We start from the raw sequence: 24860 nt of genomic DNA, 5'->3' as shown, positions 1-24860 counted from the left end.
TGTGTGTGTGTGTGCACACGCACATGACAGGAGGGATTTGAAAAGGTCATTACTGCATGCTCAAGCTTTATAGAATGTGGCCCATTTAGAGCATTCTTTTTGTTAAGGCAAGACTTGTGACTAAACATTCCTGCATTTATTAGAGAGATGTCAAAACATGTGCAAACCAGTTGATGGCAAGTGGCACCATGTGTGAATTTACCCACTGCAAAAGGCCCTTAAAGCTAGTCTTCTAGCAAACAGCAATGAAAGTCACTGAATCTAATTTGACAATAATGAGCCCGTGCAGCAATGTGTGACCTGCCAACCTCTAGCTTGCCTTTAAATAATAATAACAACAACAATCAGGTCAAGAGTAGCTGGCTACTCAGTGAGACAATGGAAATCTAAGGAGGTCCCAGTGAACTCTCAAGGAACGGAGCTCATTTCGTTGCCCTTCACCCTAATGAAAAAGACAGTGTGCCTGAATGCGTTCACTTGCACATTGTTACAATCAAAACATGGGCTAATAGGAACAGTTTAATTAATAACAATTACCCGGATCATCATTGTGATTCAGGCAATGTCTCTGAGCATGAAGGAGAAGCTTGACACTTTGCTTCCGTGTGCAGTTGCAAGAAATTTTCTAGGCAAAGTTAATGGAAAATGAACGGATGAGTGCCATCACATTTCAAAAGCACTGCAAAATTATTGAAATGATGCCAATGTCACAGGCATGCACTTGGCACTACTTCGGCAATTATTACCTCGAAAGCATACCTTACATGTTTCTCTTTTTTCGTTCTATGAATGCAAGGGTGAGAGAGATAAACTGGTTTCGTGGGAGTGGGGAGACATGATGCTGGTTTATCAGAACTCTGTCATCCCAAGCTGAGTTTTCTCTTCTGAAACCCTGCTAGTCTTCATGGTGTGGTAGCTCTTGCTGTCATGTGGTGATTCTGATTGTAATATGCTCATGTCATTTTCTCTTCTCCATATATTGGTAAAGGGAGAGTGGGGTGGAGGACAGTTTTATGAAATTCCAGTTGTCTAAAACAGTGCAAACTCCTGTCAGTCACAGATGGTTTACTGGCTGAGGCGGCCAGCAGGGGGTCTCAGCTAGAACCTCTCTCCCATAATTAGTGTCATCGCAGTCAAATGCAATTTGTCTTTTGAAAATATAAGTAGAGGGCATGCTAATAGTCTAGATGACACTTCCACAAATAAAGTATCAACAAGACTACTTAGGCCTCGGGGCAGTTAAGGAAGGACAAAAAAAATTGTGAAGTGAGGGTTATAGCAAAGATGCTTACCCTAAGTACAGTGTGTGTATGTATGTATGTGCGTGTTTGTGAATATGTGTAAAAAAATTGTTTATTCTCAAAGCTTCAGGCAATGTATTAAATCATGTTCTTATTTAACAATGAACAGTTGCACTAGTCATACCCAACTCAACTGCACCCCAACTAGTGTATTCCCTATATATTTAAAACAGGGGGGTACGCTGCTTTTGTGGTTTGGTTTACGTGCCACAGGTAAAGGATTTAAATCATTGTTGAAACTTGGAGTACTCATTGCAGCAGTGAAGCTGCTCTCCTGTGCATCCTTGTTAGAAGCCTGCTTATGAATCAGCTCCCTGAATCTTTGATTTTGTATATTCAATAAAACATTCTCATACAGGTTCACCACATCTATTCAGAGTCACCTATTCAACAAATGACCAATATTTCTTGTCCATAGGTTTTTATGAAAGAAAGGAAATTTCACCTGAACATTAAGAACTTCCTGGCTGTAAGAGCTGCTCAACAGTGGAACTTGTTGCTGCAGAGTGTGGTGGAGTCTCCTTCTTTGGCGGCTTTTAAACACAGGCTGGATGATCATCTGTCGGGGATAGTTTGATTGTGTTTTTCCTGCATGGCAGGGGGTTGGACTAGATGGCCCATATCGTCTCTTCCAACTCAATATTCTATATTCTATGCTGGCAACCTTTAGGCTTTTTATATCTACCTCCTGTGCCTCCTGTGATTTATCCGTGATCAATGCTGGATGGCTTTAATTTTCAGCTTTTACTGCCTGGAGCTGAAGTGAAACTGGCATCATGCATGAGTAGCTTGACTTCACTTCCTTCAATCTCAGGGGTGCAGAAGAATGGCAGAGCTAGTTTAGTGCAGGTATAACACTATTTTAACCTCCACGAAAGACTGGGAAGAATTACTGCAGGTTGGGAGAAGAGTTGCTCCCTGGGATGGAAAATACCTTCAAGGCTTATCTTCTTACAGCAGACTCCTACTTACAAATGCAGGGCTATTTCAATCCACCTGTTCTCCCCCACCCTCCTATACCTGTTAACAATGCAACATCAAAAGTAAAGTAGTGAGCAATTCATAGTAAGAATAGCAGCAACATATCCTTACACATCTAGGTTCTAGTGGCATTATGGTATGGATGTAATTCTTTACTAATTTCACACGTAAAGGAACCTGCAAGTAATATTAGCAAATTTCTTCATGCTATAAGGAAATATTTTAAAGTGTAAAGTTTCCAGAGACTATTCACAATGTGGGATTTACTCTCTGCGATATATGCATGTGGTATTTTTGCACCATAGATGGCTTTTTCTGTGCAGAAATAATATTTTCTGCTTAAAATGCTGCTTCCCAGGCAGGAACTGCTTTATGGACTTATTCAGTACAAAATTTAGACACAATACTTTTGCACAGAAATGTTTTCTGCATAGGATATATAACTTTGTTTCTCATGAAGCAAATTCTGTTTTTTTGCACACATGCACACACACACAAAACTATCAATGTGTGAATTTTGAACAGAACTGTGAATATTCTCTTCAGTCCACATTTCTCTCTATCAGGGTTCCTTCATATTGGAGCACAAGGTGCAAAGGAAGAAGGTAGAAGAGGGAGATGGAGGAGAAAAGAACATCAGGAATGGATATCAAACATGATTACACAAATATTATAGTGAAAAGGAAGACTTCTATTTGTGAACAAAAAGGGCTTGTCTACACTGACTATAAGGCTGCGCTGAGTGAAAACTTGCTTCTCAATGTGTCTACCTAAGATCGGCCGGGGAGACTCTCTTCTTGCTCCCACCTCTGTCACAAGCACAGTTGGTGGGGACGAGGGAGAAGGCCTTCTCAGTGGTGGCCCCTCATCTCTGAAACTCTCTCCCCAGGGAGATTAGACTAGCACTCACCTTGTCCATCTTTCGGAAAGATATAAAAATCTGGATGTTCCACTGTGCTTTTGATTAGGCAATCCCTCAGATAAGTTTGGCCTGGTCAAGTCCTAAGTCTAGCCCTCACACTTTAACAAAGATATAGGGCTCCATTTCACATTGCCTTCCACCCTAAGTTTTCTTGCACTTTACTGTGTTTCCCCAAAAATAAGACAGTGTCTTATATTAATTTTTGCTCCCAAAGATGCACTAGGTCTTATTTTCAGGGGATGTCTTATTTTTCCACGAAGAATTCACATTTATTGTTGAACAAAAAAATTGAACATTTATTATATACTGTACAGTAGTTATCATCACAAACCAGCATAACCAGACAAACTGTGAATCCTATCAAGAATTTGTTGTTACTACCATTATTTCCATGTACAACACTCTATAGTACGGACATTTACTGATCCTGCATGCTCTGCTGTTCTGTTTGGCGGGCATGCTTCCAAACAAAAACTTTGCTAGGTCTTACTTTCGGGGGAGGCCTTATATTTAGCAATTCAGCAAAACCTCTACTAGGTCTTATTTTCTGGGGATATCTTATTTTAGGGGAAACAGGGTATCTATTAGCACTGTCCTTGAAATTGTTTTGCATTAGTTCTGCTATGTCCCTCAGAATTGTTTTATTCAGCCCAGTGTTTGGCTTGATGGTGTTTTTTACGGTGTTCTTTTGTGTGCTGTCTATCTTGTTATTATGATGTTGTTTTTATGAATTTTATGCTTTATTTTAACTGTGATGGTCAGGCTTGTCCCCATGTGAGCTACCCCAAGTCCCTTCGGGGCGATGGAGGCAGGATACAAAAATAAAGTTGTTGTTGTTGTTGTTGTTGTTGTTGTTGTTGTTGTTGTTGTTACCTGGTCTCCAAGATCTTCCTGTTGTTTACATAGGGTAAGTTGGGTTAAACTGTTTTAATCATGTGCTAAGGAATGTCAGGGAATATTCCAGAGTTTGAGCACATCTCCAGACCAGCCTTCCACTTTGGGCAGCATGACCAGATGAGATGTGGACCAGTCCAAAGTCCACATGAGCCACCAACATCATCCTCTTTTCCCTGCACTCATCAGTGCAGGAAAAGAGACAGACTGAGCCAATAACACCGTTGCTGCTGAAGAAAGCCAGAGAGTTCTGGAAGAGCACTTGACCATTACAGGTACTCCATGCTGGCATCAACAGAGATGTCTATCTAATCAAGAAGGGAGAGCTCTCCTGGGGCTATGTGGTTATCTGACTGTGGTGATGGTGACAAGGAAGGCAAGGTGACAATCCAACTGTGCCAAATCAGTTTGGCTAAGCTGTACCATATTGACTCTGCCCCATCACAGCTTGTGTTGGACTGGCTCCACAATAACTGGCCATGTAGATGAACCCAAAGTCTTAGAAAACATGCTAATTTCATTTACATGTTGTGTTAGCCCTCAATTGAAGCATTTCTTATCACAACAGTTCAGCAATTCACAATGAAGGTGATCTATATGGATTTTTTTCAGTCTCTCCCGCCAAAGCCAAAATTTAACATCCTGCCTGCTAGCTCCAAATATAGGTAGGTATTAGATGTGATAATGAAAATTCGCACCACTATACAAAATCCTTGCCTGATCAGAACTCTGTGCAAAATCTACCACTGACGAAGCAAAATTCTCCCGCTTATTTTAACTTTTATGCTTGCCTGACAGCACATGATTCACAGAATAACATTTTTGTGGTTGACAGTAACCCAGCAATCATTCTTCTTTAATGTTCACTTCGTACCAAATGGCAGATTTAGTGGTTCTTTCCTTGGTTTCATGTCCTTCTGAAGAAACTCCTAATCAAGTCATTAACTTTCAAAAAAATCAATCCTACCCTTGAATTTTCTAGACTGCAATTTGTTTCTGTCATAAGAGATGGAACTCAACCCTCTACAAGACAATGTGAGGCAGCTATGGTAGGCAGTGAGTGCTGGGGAGCAGCAATGGGGTGCCTTCCTTTGCTGCCCTTTGGTATGATAACAAGTACTACCCCTTCACAAAATGTATCAGTCACTATTATATGTGGTTTATTTTATTCTCTACCTCAGACAACAAAATTTCTCAGCCTCTCCTGTGAAAACAGCAATATATTTTGCATACTTGGATTTTATCATGACTTTTCAGGAGAGAAAAAAACCCCTCTTCTTTTTTATTTTGTAGTGTCAGTGACTTTTATATCTTTTCATAGTGATATTAGTATAACACAAGAATCGTTTTCATCTCTGTTTCATTGTTCACCAGTATTGTTATTCAGAGCTGCTGCAGCTCTGGAATGCCAGTCACTCATCTTCGCTGCTCTTGGCTCTTGAAGAGTCAGTCTCCCATGGCTTATTAAATCTGTATCCCTCGAAGTGAAGGCGGAATAAGCTTTCTCATAGTCAATGAATACTTTATGTATTCTGCCAAACACAATGTTTGGAGAAAATGTTTGGAAGGATCATAATTTTTTCCTTTCATCTAAAAACACACAAGCAAGCAAACAAAAAAATCCACCAATCCAGGTATCTGCCTCATTTGAATCTTTATTTAATGCTGAATTGTAGCTTAGCTTGCCAGGGGAGACATATCCCAGACTCAGAGATTCCTGCCCTAAAATAAAGAGACCCATGAATTATGAATGTGATGTCATAAGGGGGAAGTCCTAGTGATTTTGAAAGGGGCAGATATTGATGATATCACTAAGCATGACAAACCACTGTTAAGCTGTGTATATCATTCAAATAAGAGACACCATGTCTAAGTAAAGAGGAAAATACAAACATTTTTTCAAGGTAATGCTCTTGCCCTGAGGCTCTCCCTCTCATCATGAAAACAGGAGAGAATTGAAGCCCTGAGAACTAGAATCGCTTCCACCTTTGCTCCATTGTTTAACAAAAGAGCAGTCACTTACACCAACCACCCAACTTTTGAAAAGTGAGAGATTTTGCAAAAGTTTCTAGCTAAAATACTGACCACCAGCAGAGTTACAAAACTGAAAAAAATCATTATCATAGTTTGATCTCATGGGATCAAACATTTGTAAAATATTAATAAATGCACCAATATATTAGTTGCTGCTTTCCAAAGGCACAGCAGTAAAGGTGAGGTCATGCTGTTCTTGCAAAACAAAAGCATTGCACATTCATTGTTGCTGTTTTTTTTCCAAACCACAAATGCTAGTTTTAAAATCGATCTTTTAGGAATATAATACTTAGATAATGAAATTGAAAGTGGGATATATTTGGTTTTAACAATTCAGTAGATTAAAGTCTTAACCACACAAGGTAACTTTCCTATCATGATAGAGTTCAGTACCTAACTTGCTGCATAAGAGTGCATGACACAAGAGATAAAGGCTCCCATATTCACAAGGCAGTTAATCTGCACTAGGATTGCGTCTGAATTTTGAAAGAGCTCTGCAGTGTGCTGACACTATTTTGTGGACAGAATTCAACACTTTGGCTAGCTCCATTAATATCTGGACTAGTGATGTTATCATACAAGGCTTGCAAAAAACAACTATAGCAAGATAACAGCTCTTTTGGTTGGGGTTTATTGCATGGCAACATATCTGTTGTATTGCATTTCAGTCATGGTTGGATCATCTTCTTTCATTAGTGGAAAAAATCTGTCAACAAATCCAATATTGCTATTGTTCAGCCACTACTTCTTGTGTAATAGTTTCCTTCCACTGCAGTCTTGATGTTGCAAACTGGAGAAAGGTCTCATGAAAACACCAAAACTGCATGAATGCACAGTTGTGGCAAAATAAACAAACAATAAGCATGAGCTGAGTAGAGCAAAGGCAGTTAGAAAGTGAGGCTGTGCAAAAGACTGATAATGGGAATCTACATCACCAAAACACCAGCATAGTACAATTGCAGCAAGATGTGAAAATTATCATTCCAATAATGCTATGTATCCATTATCTTAAGCAGCATCCTTATCACAGGCCAGAGAAATAAAGTCCTAAAAATCACACCCAATGACATGGAAGTCATCAACTGCCACTCAGTTTCTGCATCTAGTTGCCAATAACTTGTTTTACTTTGGTATTTTTTCTGAATATACAGCAAACCTGGCAGAATCAGATACACGGGGTACATCTAGTAAAAGGTAAAGGTTTCTCCCAGGCATGTAGCCAGGGGGAGGGGGGGGGTCAGCGTGGTCAGCAAGAAGGCCTTACATTTATTATTTAAACTGTTATGTTTATTCATATCATGATCTGATCACCATGCTCAATATATCCCATATGCATGGGGGTATTGGGAGAACGATACAAAAGGTTTGCTAGGGTAGATCCTCTGCCCACTCAGACTCAGCCCCACCTCCCCCAAAGTAAAATACCAGCACCCCCCAAATCAAAATCCTGGCTATGGGCCTGGTTTCCCCTGGTTTCCCGTCTGACTCTGGGGGTTGGTGCTCATCTCCATTTCTAAGCCGAGGAGCCGGCATTGTCCGTAGACACCTCCAAGGTCATGTGGCCAGCAGGACTGCATGGAGTGCCGTTACCTTCCCGCCGGAGCGGTATCTATTGATCTACTCACATTTGTATGTTTTTGAACTGCTAGGTTGGCAGAAACTGGAGCTAACAGTGGGCGCTCACTCTGCTCCCTGGATTCGAACTGTTGACCTTTTGGCCAGCAAGTTCAGCAACTCAGCGCTGTACACGCTGTGCCACCGGGGGCTCCAAGGGATACATCTACACTATAAAATTAGTGCTATTTGACACCACTTTAGTTGATGTGGCTCAATACTATGGAATCATGGGAGATGTAGTTTGGTGAGGTAGCACCACTGTTTTGCAAAGAAGGCTAAAAACCTTGCAAAACTACAATGGTTTCATAGCACAGAACCATGGCAGTTAAAGTGGTCTGGTCTCAAATTGCATTAATTCTATGGTATAGCTGCACCCACATTGAGTTTCACGTCACTGTCAATGCCAGTGGCACTATAATATCTGTTAGGGAAAGAAAACCTTTAATTTTACTGTGTACATTTTATAATTCTAGTTACTAATATAAGAGAGAAACCCTAAAGATCAGTAGTAGATCCATGCTTTACATATAAAGAATCACAGATTTTTGTGAGTTTTCTGGGCTGTATGGCCATGTTCCAGAAGCATTATCTCCAGAAGTTTTGCCCACATCTATGGCAGGCATCTTCAGAGGTTAAGAGGTTTGCTGGAAAACAGGTTCCATCTTTGCTCCTTAATGATAAGAACGACTATCAGACCTTGGGGACTGGTCCCATTCAGTATAGAGTCTTATAGATCTTAAATAATGCCAAATTAGATGAACAAATAAACTTTGTACGAAGTAGTTATCTATAATCTGTATCCCTAGAATCAGTAGAATTTCAAGAAAGCATGATTGAAAAATAGTATACTAACTCATCCATGGGAAGAACAAGGAAATCCCCTTTCCATCAGTCTAGGCTTAATCCTCTTTAGTTCATTATTTTCTTTGGTAGTATCTTTGTGATATAATGACACAGATTTTTTAAAAAGTAAAGCTGAACCTAGAATAAACTCCGTAATTTGTTGAGTTAGTGTTCATCCATCATGCCGTGGTAACAGTATCAATGGTTTAACTAAGTACTTAATCTAGTAGCAATAAATCAATACATCACATGGCACGCAAAATGACAGTAAATCACTAGTTATCTGTTATACTCTATGTGCTTTGAATACTAATTCTAGTCTTTGTACTGGAAAGCCAGGCTTAAAGAGATGAGGCACAGTCCTATTGAGCCAGAAGCTGAAGAAAGGCTTGCTGAAAGATCAACAAGAACCATTCACCATCCTGTGGGCAGTTCGGAACACATTCCACAATTTACACAAAAAACAAAACGAAACTCGATTAAAAGGTTGCATATTGAGGAAAAGGGTTGCCACTCCACATGAACCTGAAATAGAGCTATGCTTTAGATTTTACTCAGGCATGGGCACAGTCAGAAGGTGGAAGGACACTCCTCTTGTGCTCCCTTGAGCTGGATCACTGCCACTTACCTCGCTTGGAGACTATCACTAGTCTCCAAAGACGAGAAGCAAACCTTGCTCACCTGTCCTCCTAATCTGTCAATCCATCTGCCACCTAAGCAACCGCCAATAAAATTATGTTACTGCCACTTTCGGCAGTAACAACAGGCAAAAAAAAAAAAAAAAACCCTGGCCTTTTGCTCAGTTGTTTTTCATCCCCCACCCCTGCCCACCTATTAAACCATCAGGGTTGCTCCGGCAGTAAAAAGCCAATTGCTTCCCGATTCTTGTGGGTCTCCAGAAGAAGGCAAGAGTAATGAGGAAACTGTCTGTATCAATCACAGGCAATTTTCCAAATCCTCCCTTGCCTACGTTCGAAGGCACAGAAGACCAGGAAACAGCTTGCCTTTTTATTTCTCCAGCAGCTCCTATACTTTAAAAGGCGGGTCTGACGGTTTCTAGCTGCAGTGTTTGACCAGTGAGTAGGGAAAGAAGGAGAGTAAGTATCTTTTTTGTTGTTATGATGGCAGCTTTATGAGATGGGCAAGCAAGAAAGAATGGGGAGGGGGAGGATTTCAGATAGGAAACCACACTTTTACCATTGAGACAGCCATTGGGGAGGGGGGGGGGGGAGGGGGGAATCTGGAGAAAAATAGCAGATACTGTTGGGCCACAGATATTGTGGGGCCAACTACTTACTATTCTCACTCCTAATTTAACTCGTACCTTGGGGGATATTAAAGGATGGAGGGAAAATACTTATGACAGCTATTTGAATCTATACTTAAACTGTCACATCCTCCATGACTTATCCTTGGCAGCAGTAGGCCAGAACAAAATATATTGCAATGGCTGTGTTCATAAAGGCAAGCTAAGGAGCATCAGCCATGTGGCTTATTCCTGATTTAGGTATCTCTATCTTTGGCTGGCAACTTTAATTAATTCTCAATGTGAGTCATTAATGTGCCAGGAGAAAACTGGGGAGATCCAAATTAAATTCATAACTCACCCTTAAGGTCACTGGATGACCTTGGGCCAAGTACGATCTCCTAGCTAATTTACAGGGTTGTAAATGTAAACAAATGGGGGTAGGGGACAAATACTACTCAGAGCTCCTTGGGGAAAGCAAATGCAATTGTTATTAAGAACAACAACATGTTGTTGAAGGCTTTCATGGCCAGAATCACTGGGTTGCTGAGAGTTTTTCGGGCTGTTGGAGATGAGACATCTCCAACAGCTGTTGGAGATGAGAATGCGTGTGTGTGTATATATGTGTGTGTGTGTGTGTGTGTGTGTGTATACATATACAGTAGAGTCTCACTTAACCAACATAAACGGGCCGACAGAATGTTGGATAAGCAAATAAGTTGGATAATAAGGAGGAATTAAGGAAAAGCCTATTAAACATCAAATTAGGTTATGATTTTACAAATTAAGCATCAAAATATCATGTTATACCACAAATTTGACAGAAAAAGTAGTTCAATACGGAGTAATGCTATGCAGTAATTACTGTACTTACAAATTCAGCACCAAAATATCACGATGTATTGAAAACATTGACTACAAAAATGCGTTGGATAATCCAGAACATTGGATAAGCAAATGTTGGATAAGTGAGACTCTACTGTATTTATATGTAAGTAATAGTATAGGTAAAGGTTTTCCCCTGACGTTAAGTCCAGTCATGTCTGACTCTGCGGGTTGGTGTTCATCTTCATTACTAAGCCGAAGAGCCGGCGTTGTCCGTAGACACCTCCAGGGTCATGTGGCCAGCATGACTGCATGGAGCGCTGTTGTGTGTATACATACACACAAATATACACAGAGCCTCCGGTGGCACAGTGGGTTAAACCACTGAGCTGCTGAACTTGCTGACCAAAAGGTCAGCAGTTCGAATCGGAGAGTAGGATGAGCTCCTTTTTTAGCCCTAGCTTCTGCCAACCTAGAAGTTTGAAAACATGCACATGTGAGTAGATCAATAGGTACCGCTCTGTCAGGAAGGTAACAGCACTCCATGAAGTCATGCTGGCCACATGACCTTGGAGGTGTCTACGGACAACACTGACTCTTCAGCTTAGAAATGGTGATGAGCACCAACCCCTAGAGTCGGACATGACTGGACTTAATGTCAGGGGAAAACCTTTACCATACACACACACACACACACACACACACACACACACAAAGGGCCATAGCTAGGGGAAAAAATCAAGGGGGGGTGAAACTTTTTTTGTGTGTGTGAATTATGAAGAGCAGTTCCATAATGCAAAATAATTTAGAAATCAGGCTTCACTGATAACCTTGAGTGGACACTCAAGACAGAAAAACTTCTGTGGACACGCATGAAGATTTGGTTAACTAGTTAAAATTCATGAGTAAACCAGTTTTTTAAAAAAAAAACCTGAAAAAATTCAGGGGGGGAGATTGAACTCCTACCCCCCCCCTCTGCTACAGCCCTGCATACACAGATATATACACTCCACTTGCCTCACCTCCAACAGACCTCTGAAGATGCTGGCCACAGATGCAGGCAAAACATCAGGAGAGAATGCTGCTGAAGCATGGTTATACAATCCGAAAAACGTACAGCAACCCAACAGCATCAAAAGTATCAATGAAACAAAAGGAAGATACATACTTTTATCAAGGAAGTTCCTTCCAACTGGATGCCTTGGAGACATAAGCAGTCATCACATTTTCTACAGTGGAGTCCCAATTCCTCCATCAGCTCTTTCCTCAAGAAGGAAATGTCTGAAGAGCAATCCTCATAAACATGGAAACTCTCCACATCAGAAAGATCTTTGACTTGCTCAAGGGGACAGCCTTCATGCAAACAGAAAATTTTGCTCTTCAGACATGCCATGTTCTATGTAAAGATAGTAACAGCACATTGATGGCAGGGTTATTTTATTTATTTTATTCTTATTTTAATGAAGTGTGGGCACTGGGCAGTAATGATTGATAGTGGTTAAGGCCTCATATCAAAGATCTGGTCTTTCTGTCTCCTTCTCATTTAAAGCCTGTACTAAGAGTCTTATAAAATATTTCATCACCTTCATGAAGCATCAGTTATAGCTCCAGTCATGACTATTATCAGTATTCAAAGTGCCAGAGAAGATTTCTTTAAAAAAAAAAAGAACTGCAGCCCAATTATATCAGATAAATCAAATCTTTATCCTCTTTCCTTGTCTTACCATCACCTTAGCAGTTCATTTGTACTATTAGCACAGCACGTTCGCCCGTGAGGGCCACCCTCCCTTTTCCGGCTCTTTTCCCCACCCCCGTTTTTCATTTTTTGCATACAATATTCCAAAACCTCTTCAGAGGGAGTGAGATAAAAGAATGTCATTAGAAGAAAAGTGGTATTACGCAGGCAGTATCAAAAGACCTTGTATAATACTTTTCTGCTGGCTCACAGAGAAATTTTGCTAGCATATTTGGATTTATATATGCAGCCACATAATAAAGCTAAGTGCTACCATTCCAAAGCCTAGCTTTAAGTTTCAAATGTTTCTCCTTCACCCTGGTGACTCCTTCATACATCTTCCATTCACCTTTTGTATGCACTGATCTACCCTTTTTTGTGGTTTCTAGTCCATCTGTAATTTTCTCCCTCATACAAGTACTTCCTCTTAATCTGTTTAAACTTGCAATTGTAGGGAACCAACAACATACAATTAATAATTAAGTGTGGTTGGTTAATTACAAACTTTCCCTATATTTGTTTCTGAAGGAGGCGATTGGTTTGAATTCTGCTGCTTTTCTGAGCCAAATCCTGCGTACACTCACTCTCAGCTAATGTTGGCTACTGAAAGTCTTCTTGGGAAAATAGAATGGTGACCCTGTTCATAGTACAATAGAGCTGAAAGCGTAGGCAAAGAGTCTGCATCTTATCTGAAATCCTGTGGCTGGCTCCTGCAGGATTCTGAAGTTTGCAGTTTAGGGGAGAGGCCTTTAAAATACTCAGCAACTGCTTCCAGGCTGTCAGGGTCACTTTATAGCCTTTGGAAACTAACTGGCTTTTAATGGGCTGGTATCTCCCCTCTGCATGAGCCCCCAGTGGTGCAGCGGATTAAACCACTGAGCTGCTGAACTTGCTGTCTGAAAGATCAGTGGTTCGAATCCAGGGAGCGGAGTAAGCTCCCACTGAAGCCCCAGCTTCTGCCAACCTAGCAGTTCAAAAACATGCAAATGTGAGTAGATCAATAGGTACCATTCTGGCGGGAAGGTAACAACACTCCATGCAGTCATGCCGGCCACATGACCTTGGAGGTGTTTATGGACAATGCCAGCTCTTTGGCCTAGAAATGGAGATGAGCACCACACCCCAGAGATAGACACAACTGGGCTTGTGCTCTGCAGTTAGACTCTTGTACATTCTTACTGAATATAATTTGTCACACTTACTAGTTTAACTTAATTTTTGTTTTTAGCTATCAGTTTTAATCTGGAGCCTCCGATGGCCAAGGGGATAAAAGCCTCGTGACGTGAAGGTTGGGTTGCTGACCTGAAAGCTGCCAGGTTCAAATCCCACCCGGAGAGAGCGCGGATGAGCTCCCTCTATCAGCTCCAGCTCCATGCGGAGACATGAGAGAAGCCTCCCACAAGGATGGTAAAACATCAAAAACATCCGGGCATCCCCTGGGTAACATCCTTGCAGACGGCCAATTCTCTCACTCCAGAAGCAACTCCGGTTGCTCCTGACACACACACACAAAAAAAGTTTTAATCTATACTTGTTTGTCCAGAGATTCAAATAAAGTAAAACAATACAGTGGGCAGAAGTATATCTATTAAGGAAAAAATTGCAGGGTATGTTGTTTTGTTAGGAAAAAGGTACATGTGGCAAGTAACTGTCCAAGCTAGTCTCCTGTGGTTAAGCTTTCTTCTGGAAATGCCCCCATGTGTTCAGAAGTATATTGCACTGTTTTAAGCTGCTATCTCTGCAAATATAAATCTAGACTCAATGTCTGCAAAAGATTCTTTGCCTCCTTGAATTACCCAGGAGAGATCTAGCATCGTACACTGCCAAAATATTGGGTGCATGCAGTCCTATGTTGGCTTTTTCATTGACACTTATTGTTAGTTAATTTTGTTAGTTAATTTCCTTTCCCACTTAACTGCCAACATTGTGAAATAATATGAGACGGGTTGCAATTGGTAAGACTTCCGAAATTACTTGTCAGTCACTTTTGTCAGAGAAATCAGATCCCATCTCTCAGAAATGCCATTATCACCCATCAAAGCTGGTTCTTTTCTGTTGATTATATTAGATAGTGTCCATTAAATCAAATTTAGTGACTGTTGAAACATCAAACGACTGCTTTGGAAATGGGAACTCAAGAGCAATTCACAGATTATATCAAATCGGGACTGGGAACAGTGAACACTCCAGAGCACAGGAAAAAAGGTTTCAAATTGACCTTGACAGATTGACGGGATGAGACAAAACTTATTTAAAAAATTATTTTCAACAGGAATGAAGAAATGGTGCAGTGGACCCGTCGATATCCACTGGGGTTCTTTCCAGGACCCTTCATGGGAATTCGTCCCACTATCCCTTACATAAAATTATGAAAAGGCTTTTTTTCCCCCTCCTTCTGAATATTTTCAAGAAATTTTGGTTGAATCCATAGAAGCAGAATCCATGGAAACAGAGGGCTGACAATTCTGTGAAACTTGGCCTGAAAGCAGGACATGTGAAAAAGGTCATTGTAGACCACATAGTAAAACACAAGTTAAGAGTATGATGCAGGAGCAAAAAAAATGAAAAAAGAAAAAAACGAGCAAATTCTGGGATGCACCAACAGGAGTATGTGTCCTGTCCAGATCAAGCAAACTAGAAGTGCCACTGTATTCAGCTTTGATTGGACCTCATGTGAAAGTGTGTTCATTTCTAGATACCACAGTTCAAAAATGTTGACAAGCTGGAACATATCCAGAGAATGGCAAGCAATATTATCAATTTTCTGGATACTAATCCAGAACTGGATGTGTTATTTTAGAGAAGAAAAGGCTGAGAGGTAACATGTTAGTCATCTGCAAATATCTGAAAGAATGTCATATGGAAGATGGTTCATATTACAAGAAACGGGATTCCTGTTAAGAAGAACCTTTTTCCTGCAAGAACTGTTGAACATTGGAATTGACTGCCTCAAGGCATGGTCAACTCTCCATTTTGTAGATCTTTAAATAGAGGTTAGATGAGCACCTGAACGTAGTGTACCCCTGCATAGCTCTAAAGCAATGTTTCACAAACTGTGCTCCTCCAGGTGGTTAAGATTTCAGCTCCCAGAAAACCCAGCCAGGGTACCAGTTGTTAGGAATTGTGGGAGCAAAAGTCCAAAACATCTGGAGGAGCACACTTTAAGAAACTCTGCTTTACAGGGTCCTTGTGATCCCTTCGAACTCTCAAGATCTATGAATTAAGTCCTTTCCATCAATAGCTCAACAACAGATTAGAGATACAGTGACCTACACTGCAAGTGGTCACAGAACAACAAGGATGACCTGGTGCTCTAAGCTTAGCAGCATGGCTCCATATTTCTGTAGTATCCTGGCTAGATTTTACAAGACATTAATTTTTAAGTGTATTTGGGACCTCATCACATGCAAATTCTTGATGCGGGAGACAGTGGGGGGACAGCAGGACAAATTGCAGGGCAGCAGGGTGAATAAATCACCCAGCACCTGCACCAACTGCTTGCCCATCACATGCTGGAAAGCAGAGCTTTTCGCCTTGCTCCCGTGCTCTCCCCATGATGTCTAATCTGAGCACAAGTAGTCTCCTGTGTTCAGAATACCCCTTCGCAAAACACTTTGCTGACACAGCCATCACGGAGCCCCACTGGAGGTAGCTGTACATCATGTGATGGGCTCCATGCTGGCTGCATCGGTGAGGTGTTCTAGGACAAGTAATTTTACTAATATAATGAGATCCAAAATGGGTGATATGCTGGAGACTCTGATATCCCCACAACTGGCCAATACATTTAACTAAGTTAAAATATTACTTACACCCATCAAATACACGTCACTTTGAAACAAATCAAGCAAACATTTTTTCTCAAACCTAGAAGAGCAAAAATAACAAAATAAATAACAATTTGCTACCCTTTTATAACACACAAATCCTGCTGCCTGAGGCAGCTATGTCACTCTAATTCTGAAGAACGACCTGATGTACCCAAACTGAAAAGGGCCATGATAGCCATTTTTTCACTTTCTGTATCTTCTTGGCTCTATACAAACAACAAGTGTGGGCTCAACTTGTGACCCCTGGAGCTGAATTTGGCCCTTAGTGCTGCCATTCCAACAGCCCTAGTCTGTTTTATGCATTTTAAAAAGGTTCAGTCATGCCAGTTTCATATCTCATTCTCTTTGAAGGCTCTTCAGCAATATCCACTTGTCTCGGTCAGAGGAAATCAGACTTTTAAATTTCTGCAGAGAAGCATTTCATTTATGGCTAATTAGTAAATATATTTGCTGTCATTAAATTATTATCGTAATCTAGCATATCAGAAAGACAATAATAATTTTAAAAGAAAATAGTATTTTAAAATAAATCTCTTTTTCTCATCTGTTTTCAATTTATTTGGTATTCATAGTAGAGCAGAGACATTGCTAACGATCCTTCCACGTTTACTATGATTTGCCACAGTATGGTGCAACAGGGTCTGTGAGGAAATGAAATTACTTCCATGTAGCACCTGTTTCACAGATTAAATAGTTTATTTCTTGTGTATGAACCTGCAGAATAATCCCACTATGGGAACCAATGGCCTACATGCACCAGCCACTGATGGAAATTTGGCAGTTAGCAGACTAGAGATGAATCACACTGTGAGAGCTGGTCACATGAGCCCTAAGGAAGTGGCAGTACACAACATGAGGCAGCCCTAAAGCTGGTGTAGTTTCAAGAAGCTTCTCTGTGTAATATGCTACCACTCAGTATCAGTCCACCATCTTCTGTCATTGATCTTCTTTTCTTCACATTGTTTCTAATGAGTACCTCAGAAAATCTACATGGTTACATGTTTCCAGAAATATTAGATGGATTTCTCAAGCTATTGATGGCAATTTTCATATGGTTACACTTAGCGTAATACCATTTTCCAGTGTAGTAACTAGTAATTAATGTATGTGACTATAATTTTAAGGTTCAGAGCAAACTTTTCAGGCTTCGATTTCTTTTGGCAGAAGTTAAGAAAGTCTTTTAAGTGGCACTTTTTAGTTCATCCTTCTATTTATCTATCTATTAAAGGTGAAATGTTTGTTTGCATGCTTGTATGAGTGAATATTTGTATCGATATTTGTGGGTGATTTCCAAGATAGCTCCAACTTCCACTGTGACTTGCACCAATGATAGATCTGGACCAAATCTGGCACACAGTTCAATGACCAACAGAAAATATTGAAGGGGTTTTGGGGGGATTGAACCTGGACCTTGGGTGTTGTAACTCACATTCAAAGAGCACTCTGAACCCACTAACAATGGATCTGGACCAAACTTGACACATAGGCCAACCAACTTTAAGAACTGGCAGGATTTGGAGAGAATTGATTCTGCATGTTGGAAGTCATAGTTCTCTCATCCAGAGAGTAGTCTGAACCGAAACGATGATGGATCTGGACCTAACTTGGTACACATGCCCAACATGACCAACTTTGAATACTGGAGAGGTTTAGGGAGAAATCCACAATGTTGAAAATTGTAGTTCACCCATATCCTTATGTATGTTCTAATAAGAGCATTCATAAAAACAAAAGCAAACAATGACTATTTCATATAAATAGCATTAAAAAAGGCCTAACCCAGGAATCGACAGGTACCTAAGCTAGCTATAAATTATTTTGCTGACAAAAGAAGGCATGATTTATATCAACCTCTTAACTGTATCTTTGGTGGTTTCTCATCGTTCTCCAATCCCCCAAACTACAGTCTGCCATCACCAAATATACCATACAAATAAAAGCATCACAATTTCCTTATACTGTAAAGCATCCTAATTTTATCTACCATTCTGATTATGATAAACCAAAGAAAAATGAGCCTGCCCCAGGAGAGAAATTAAAATTGAATTAATTTTAAAAGACATTAGGTATCACAAATTGCATGGCACTGAAATTTAAAAGGGCAATGCACTACCTTATTAACGTACTAAAACTTGCAAGGAAGATAGCAAATTGAGAAATACCAGCTTCCTTAAGCAAATGGTTTCTACACTGTTGAATGAAAAGGTGTCATAACAATCAGGGTCCCTATCATACTTCATTCAGAAAACATATATACTTTGTTCCTCAAGCCTAGTCAAAGATTTCAGAAGTTTCAAAAAGCCCTTGCATCCTTGTCATTACACAATCTCTGAAGCTCGAAACATCAGAAACAGTTTTGGTAGCTTTGGTGGAAATTGGATAGGACTGTGTGACCCTGTTGGTTCTGTTGGATTTCTCAGTGGTTTTCAATACCACTGGCCATGGTGCCCTTCTAGACCATCTCTTTAAGATGAGATTTGTAGGCATTATTCTATAGTGGTTCCACTCCTTTTTGAAGGAATTCTCTTAGAGGGTGATCCTTGAGGGATCCTGTTTGACATCTTAGCCATTGGTATGTGATGTCCCTAGTGCGTCAGTTTTTCCCCCCATGTTGCTTGTCATCTCCATGAACCCACTGGGATAAATTGTCCAGAGTTTGGAGTTTGATATCAACAATATGCAGATGACACTCAATTTTATCTCTTTTTCATCTAACCCCAAGGAAGCTATGTTAAACCAGTGTCCCCAAATCAGGGACTAGGTACTTAGAGCATGTTAGATGGGCGTTAAAGCACTGAGCTGGAGACCGAAAGGTCCCAGGTTCAACCCCGGGAGCGCTGTGAGCAGCCACTGTTAGCGGCCACTCCTGCCAACCTAGCAGTTCGAAAACATGCCAAAGATGAATAGGTACCGCTCCGGCGGGAAGGTAACGGCGCTCCATGCAGTCATGCTGGTCACATGACCTTGGAGGTGTCTACAGATAACGCTGGCTCTTCGGCTTAGAAATGGAGATGAGCACCAACCCCCAGAGTCAGACATGACTAGACTTAATGTCAGGAGAAACCTTTACCTTACCTTTTTAGATGGGCTATAGCCTCCTGAAATCTCTGGTTTCACAGCTTGAGTGTACTTTTGTACTAAGCTCTGAGTCTTGAAGCCCAGACTTCAGTGATGCTCAGGAGTGTATATGTATAATTAAAACTAGTGCGCCAGCTGCACCTATTCCTTGAAATATCTGATCTCGCTATGTGACATATGTCTTGATTACAGTATTTAGATGGCTGCAATATGTTTGATTGCCCTCAGGAACTGTTAAAAAACTTCAGCAGGTCTTGAATAATTTAACCAGAATGCTAACTGGAACTGATTACAAGGAATACATAACTGTCCTGCTGAAACAGTTTTACAGGCTACTGATATTACAGTAGAGTCTCACTTATCCAACATAAATGGGCTGGCAGAATGTTGGATAAGTGAATATCTTGGATAATAAGGAGGGATTAAGGAAAAGCCTATTAAACATCAAATTTGGTTATGATTTTACAAATTAAGCACCAAAACAAATTTGACAGAAAAAGTAGTTTAGTACGCAGTAATGCTATGTAGTAATTACTGTATTTACGAATTTAGCACCAAAATATCATGATGTATTGAAAACATTGACTACAAAAATGTGTTGGATAATCCACAATGTTGGATAAGCGAGTGTTGGATAAGTGAGACTCTACTGTATATGCAATTGGCCCTCTACATTAACGGGTTTGTGCATTCAAAGTTTTGGTTATTTGTGGGTTTGTTGCCCAAAATGCGGAAGGCCAACTGTATAAGATACAATTGTTCATAGGGTGTTTGTGTGTGCATGCACACACACAGGGTAGATCATAAATAGGGTTTGTAAAACTGGAGAAGGATATAGGAGATTTCTCTAAAGCACTTCCAGGGGATTGAAATTTGACACCAGACCTTAACTAATAGGATAAAGCCAGATCTTAAGAAAGGCTACAGGTATTTTAGGCTTCCTTTCTATTTCAGATAGATAAGGTAGTAATTTGGGGCATTACACTGTCCCCTGCATTTCTCATCACTGTTTCATTTCTTTTTTTTTCCTCAGAAAATCTTACGATTGTTGAGAACATGGCATAAAACTCAAGACATTCTTCCCAAAGTACTTCTAAAAATGCCTAACAGTAACTTATTTGGAACTAGAAAATGTAACTTTTTTTACATAAAAAGTAATGTTAATTCCTAGTTGTTATATTTCTGTTATGTTCTCATTGCAAAAAACAATCCTACATATAAAGAACACCCTTCACTGCAAGAGGCTAAATTACTCATTACTTCCGATCTCTGGATGAAAGCATATCTGCAGAGGAGACAGCAACAGACACTGCCAGCTGAGACTGTGACAGAGGACATAATGTTGAAGAACATGTCATCCCCTCATTTTTCTCTGATATCTTTGCCTTGTGAAGGGATCTGAAATTCCTGAAATTTTGTACAAGTCACTCTCTGTTTTGGACCAATACAAGTATGGATTTTGCCAATTCTAAAAAGTACTTCAAGATGACACCTGAAGTAGGCTCTTGACTGCAAAAGCTTATGCCACACAGTAAACATGCTAAGTCCAGGAGGTGACAGAAGATTTCTAATTAGTTTTAATACAGAAATGGCATTACACAAAGACAGCAACTTCCACTTGCCAACAGTTTCTTTGAGGTTTTAGGAAAACACATATGTCCAGGTTAAGGTGAGTAGACTTTGCAAATATGGAAACAGTAGAACATTCTTCTTAAAGTTGTCAGTAAAATAAAGACTAAGGACCTCATCACACTAGATACTGGATCCACTTTAAATCCATTTTAGGGAGAGGCCTTTAAATAGCTCAGCCAGACAGGTCCTGGGCCTCACCAGACTACAAACCCCAGAATTATACAGGAGGCAGAAACCGGATTTAAAGTGGATTCATGGTCTAGTGTGATGAGGTAGTAGGTCTTTGAGCAGGCCAGGTCTATGGATCTTTAGTCAGACAGAAGCTCCACTCCACTCAGTGGGGAGTCCTCATAGCAACTTTGCATAGTGAGTATGTGTTTTCAAGTCACCTATCATCCTAAGGTGACCCCAGACATTTCTTAGGGTTTTCTTACCCAAGGAATATTCAGATGTGGTTTTTACCAGATACTTCCTTTAAGGTATAGCCCACAGCACCAGATATTCATTGGCAGTCTCCTATCAAAGAGCTAACACTGCTTGGTTTTCAAAATCAGGCAGGAATCATAGAATCATAGAATCATAGAATAGTAGAGTTGGAAGAGACCACATGGGCCATCCAGTCCAACCCCCTGCTAAGAAGCAGGAAATCGCATTCAAAGCACCCCTGACAGATGGCCATCCAGCCTCTGCTTAAAAGCCTCCAAAGAAGGAGCCTCCACCACGGCCCCGGGGAGAGAGTTCCACTGTCGAAATTTAGAGTATACTGAAGCTTTAATTTCCACCTCTTATTTACATTCTCCTTAACTTCATGGGTTTGAGCAGCAGCCATTTCTTTCTCCATACCATGAAAATGGTTTTGCTCATTTAAAAATACTCAATACACAGATATATATACCCTGTTTCCCCGAAAATAAGACAGTGTCTTATATTAATTATTGCTCCCAAAGTTGTGCTAGGTCTTATTTTCAGGGGATGTCTTATTTTTCCATGAAGAAGAATTCACATTTATTATTGAACAAAAAATGAACATTTATTATATACTGTACAGTAGTTGTCATCACAAACCAGCATAACCAGACAAACTATGAATCCTATCAAGAATTTCTTATTACTACCATTCTATGGTACGTACATTTACCGATCCTGCATGCTCAGGTGTTCTGTTCGGTGGGCATGCTTCCAAACAAAACCTTTGCTAGGTCTTACTTTCGGGGAGGCCTTATATTTAGCAATTCAGCAAAACCTCTACTAGGTCTTATTTTCTGGGGATGTCTTATTTTCAGGGAAACAGGGTATATAATATATATATATATATATATATATATATATATATACACACACACACACACACACACACACACACACACACACACAGAGCTGTAACATTTGCTCTTTTTGGGCCCTGGAATGTCATATGAAGAAACCGTTCACTAAATAACAAGACAACCCATGTCTTGGGGGGAGTTTTATTTGGCTTTGTTTTGAGGCCTGTGGTTTCCTTAGTCACACAGCAGAAAATGGACTTGGTGTAGAATATGTAAGTGCAAGTAACTGAGCTGTGTTGCCTACAAAGACTTTCCTGGGCCAGTCAAGAAAGGAAAACAATGAGGCTGAACAGTAAGCAAGCTAAAAGCCCTTTCCAGATGAGCCAAAGAGATACAAGATGACAACTACAAAGTATGCAGCCTGTATAGTGAAGGTTAAATATGGGCTCCCGTTGCCATTATTTATCCCCTGAAACAGCTGGGAAACTTCTGAAGTAGTTAATATATCACTGGAGTAGAGGAAGCGAGACTGACTGTATAAACATACCTCAGGGCTTGCTACTATTCCCATTAACTGCCTGTCTCGGTGAAGGCCTGCTATTAGATAGACTCCTGCTGCATTCATACTGATTGAACACTGCAGGTAGGGCAAAGAATTAGAGTGAAGCATGTCTGTAAAGACTGCTCACGGAAGATGAGGGGAGGGTGGGAGAGAAGGCGGCAATAAAGCCAAGGGAGGGTCTTCCAGATCATATGGCCCACAGTGTATGTCAGCCACAGAATTGCTAAATTAGCCTGTCACTGCCTATTCCTTGCAGAGACAAAAAGGTCACAGGTTCCCAAGATTACACTGAAAACTTGCACTCATCTGTCTGTCTGTCTCATGTTGAACCAGTGGAGGTCAGCAAAATACACACCAGTGATAAAGAGCCATTTCATTCCAGTAACTCAGCCGCTGAACCCTTGAAAAACCTCAGAGGGTTTTTTAAAAAAACAAACAAACAAATAAAAAATAGAAAAGAGCAAAGAAGATACAAACCCACTGCGTAGCTCTGCAGAAAGTAGAAACAATTTGGGCAGAATTCTGCAGCTTTGAAGCTTTTTTGGCTTCAAGGGAAACTTCTGTACCCTGCCAATTCATGTCTAGAATGGCAAAAATATTCATGCCACTGAAACTATAGAACCACCTATTTTTAGAGGTAATCTGCATATTACCCCTTAGGATCTTTTTCAAGTATGGGAAGGTAACAACTGGAGTTCGATACATTTTTATTTCTAATTTAAATTGTATAACTAGGTAACAATAACAAAATGCCCTAGAAATCACCAGTATTGAAGTAGCGTGCATATGCATACAAGGAAAGTCATTTATGTGATGATAACCTAAGCATGTGATTCCATTACCCCTTGTTCAGCAACCCAAGTATTCCCCCCCCCCCTTAGGTCAACTTGAAGGTGCAGGCACATGTGACTCCTGCAATTATATCTACAATATTGCTATTCCCCAGGCTGGCTTCATCTGGGTTGCACTGGAAAACCTTTCTTCAAAAAAGTCTACAAGATCTATACCATTTCAGAGAGGTAGCTCTGCTAGACATCTGTAGCATAATAGAGAAATAGATTAAAAACAAATTAATCTGTCCTTGTTGGCACCTTGGTATTTAACACATGCACTGAAGCATAAATTTTTAGGATGAGGTAGGAGTCGGCGTTGATATTGATTTCATCACATACATGGCCTGGTCTTGTTTTGTGTTTATTTGTATTACCAAGCAGCAAAAATCTGGATCTGGATTTTAATGATAACTTTAAAAACAACCTGCAAAACTTTCCAAATTTAATAAACTGGATGAACAGATCTTGACTTTAAAGAAATGAATGTGTGAAAAAGTGGAACTGATAGATTTGCCAGTTCAGAGAAAGAGCTTTGATATGAATGCTTAGTTCTCCAAAGGTGATCTACAATTATACTTGCACTGCTGAATTAGGCTTGTTATTTTTCTCCCCTGAGAGGCTCCTCATTTTAACTGCTACAAGACAAGGAAGTATAACATGGTCCTCTCCACAGTGGAGAAAGCTATACCGGCTGAATTGCTCCAGTGCAGTTGCTTGAGAGAAGCATTTGAGTCATTCATTACATTGCATATATGTTGCTTGCTTTTAACTTTTAGCCTTCTTTTGTATTTTTTTATTACTCAGTATATGTTCACCTAACCACTTAGATAATGCCTTTCTCCTTGTCATTTTGCCATTTCCAACTTAACAGCACACCCAAAGTGATCCTATCATGAGGCTTTCTTGGAAAGTTTTGTTTAGAAAGGGGTTGCCTTTGTTTTCCTCTCAAGTTGAGAGACTGTGACTTGCACAAGATCTCCCAAAGGGTTTATCTGGCAAAGTGGAAATTTGAACCCTCATCTCCAGAATCACAGTCCAACATTCACATTACTACATTGTGCAGGCTCTCTTAAACTGCACTATACAACCTCATTATAAAACGGCAACAATGGACAAACAATGATATGACGCTACTACATCACACTAAACCACTACGAAATGCTGGTTCTCAATACCTTACCTCACTTTCTATTTTTAAAAAATATAGCTATGATTATGGACTTCATCAGACAGGTGGGGGAAAGTGGGGAAAAGCAGAGGGA

At 40.3% G+C, this 24860-nt stretch overlaps 1 protein-coding gene and 1 long non-coding RNA gene across 8 annotated transcripts in view; one reads left to right on the top strand and one right to left on the bottom strand.

Moving 5' to 3' along the window:
* The window catches only part of erbb4 (erb-b2 receptor tyrosine kinase 4), a 1019841-nt gene that overhangs the window by 632906 nt on the left and 362075 nt on the right, over window positions 1-24860 (bottom strand). The gene's annotated exons all lie outside the window — the stretch shown is intronic.
* LOC134295712 (uncharacterized) lies at window positions 9322-20795 on the top strand. Its single transcript, XR_010002343.1, has 2 exons — window positions 9322-9689; window positions 20340-20795. It is a non-coding gene; the product is annotated as an uncharacterized LOC134295712 (long non-coding RNA).

Source organism: Anolis carolinensis, chromosome 1 (genome assembly GCF_035594765.1).
Source record: "Anolis carolinensis isolate JA03-04 chromosome 1, rAnoCar3.1.pri, whole genome shotgun sequence".
Taxonomy (NCBI): domain Eukaryota; kingdom Metazoa; phylum Chordata; class Lepidosauria; order Squamata; family Dactyloidae; genus Anolis; species Anolis carolinensis.
This window is presented reverse-complemented; position numbering and strand designations above follow the sequence as displayed.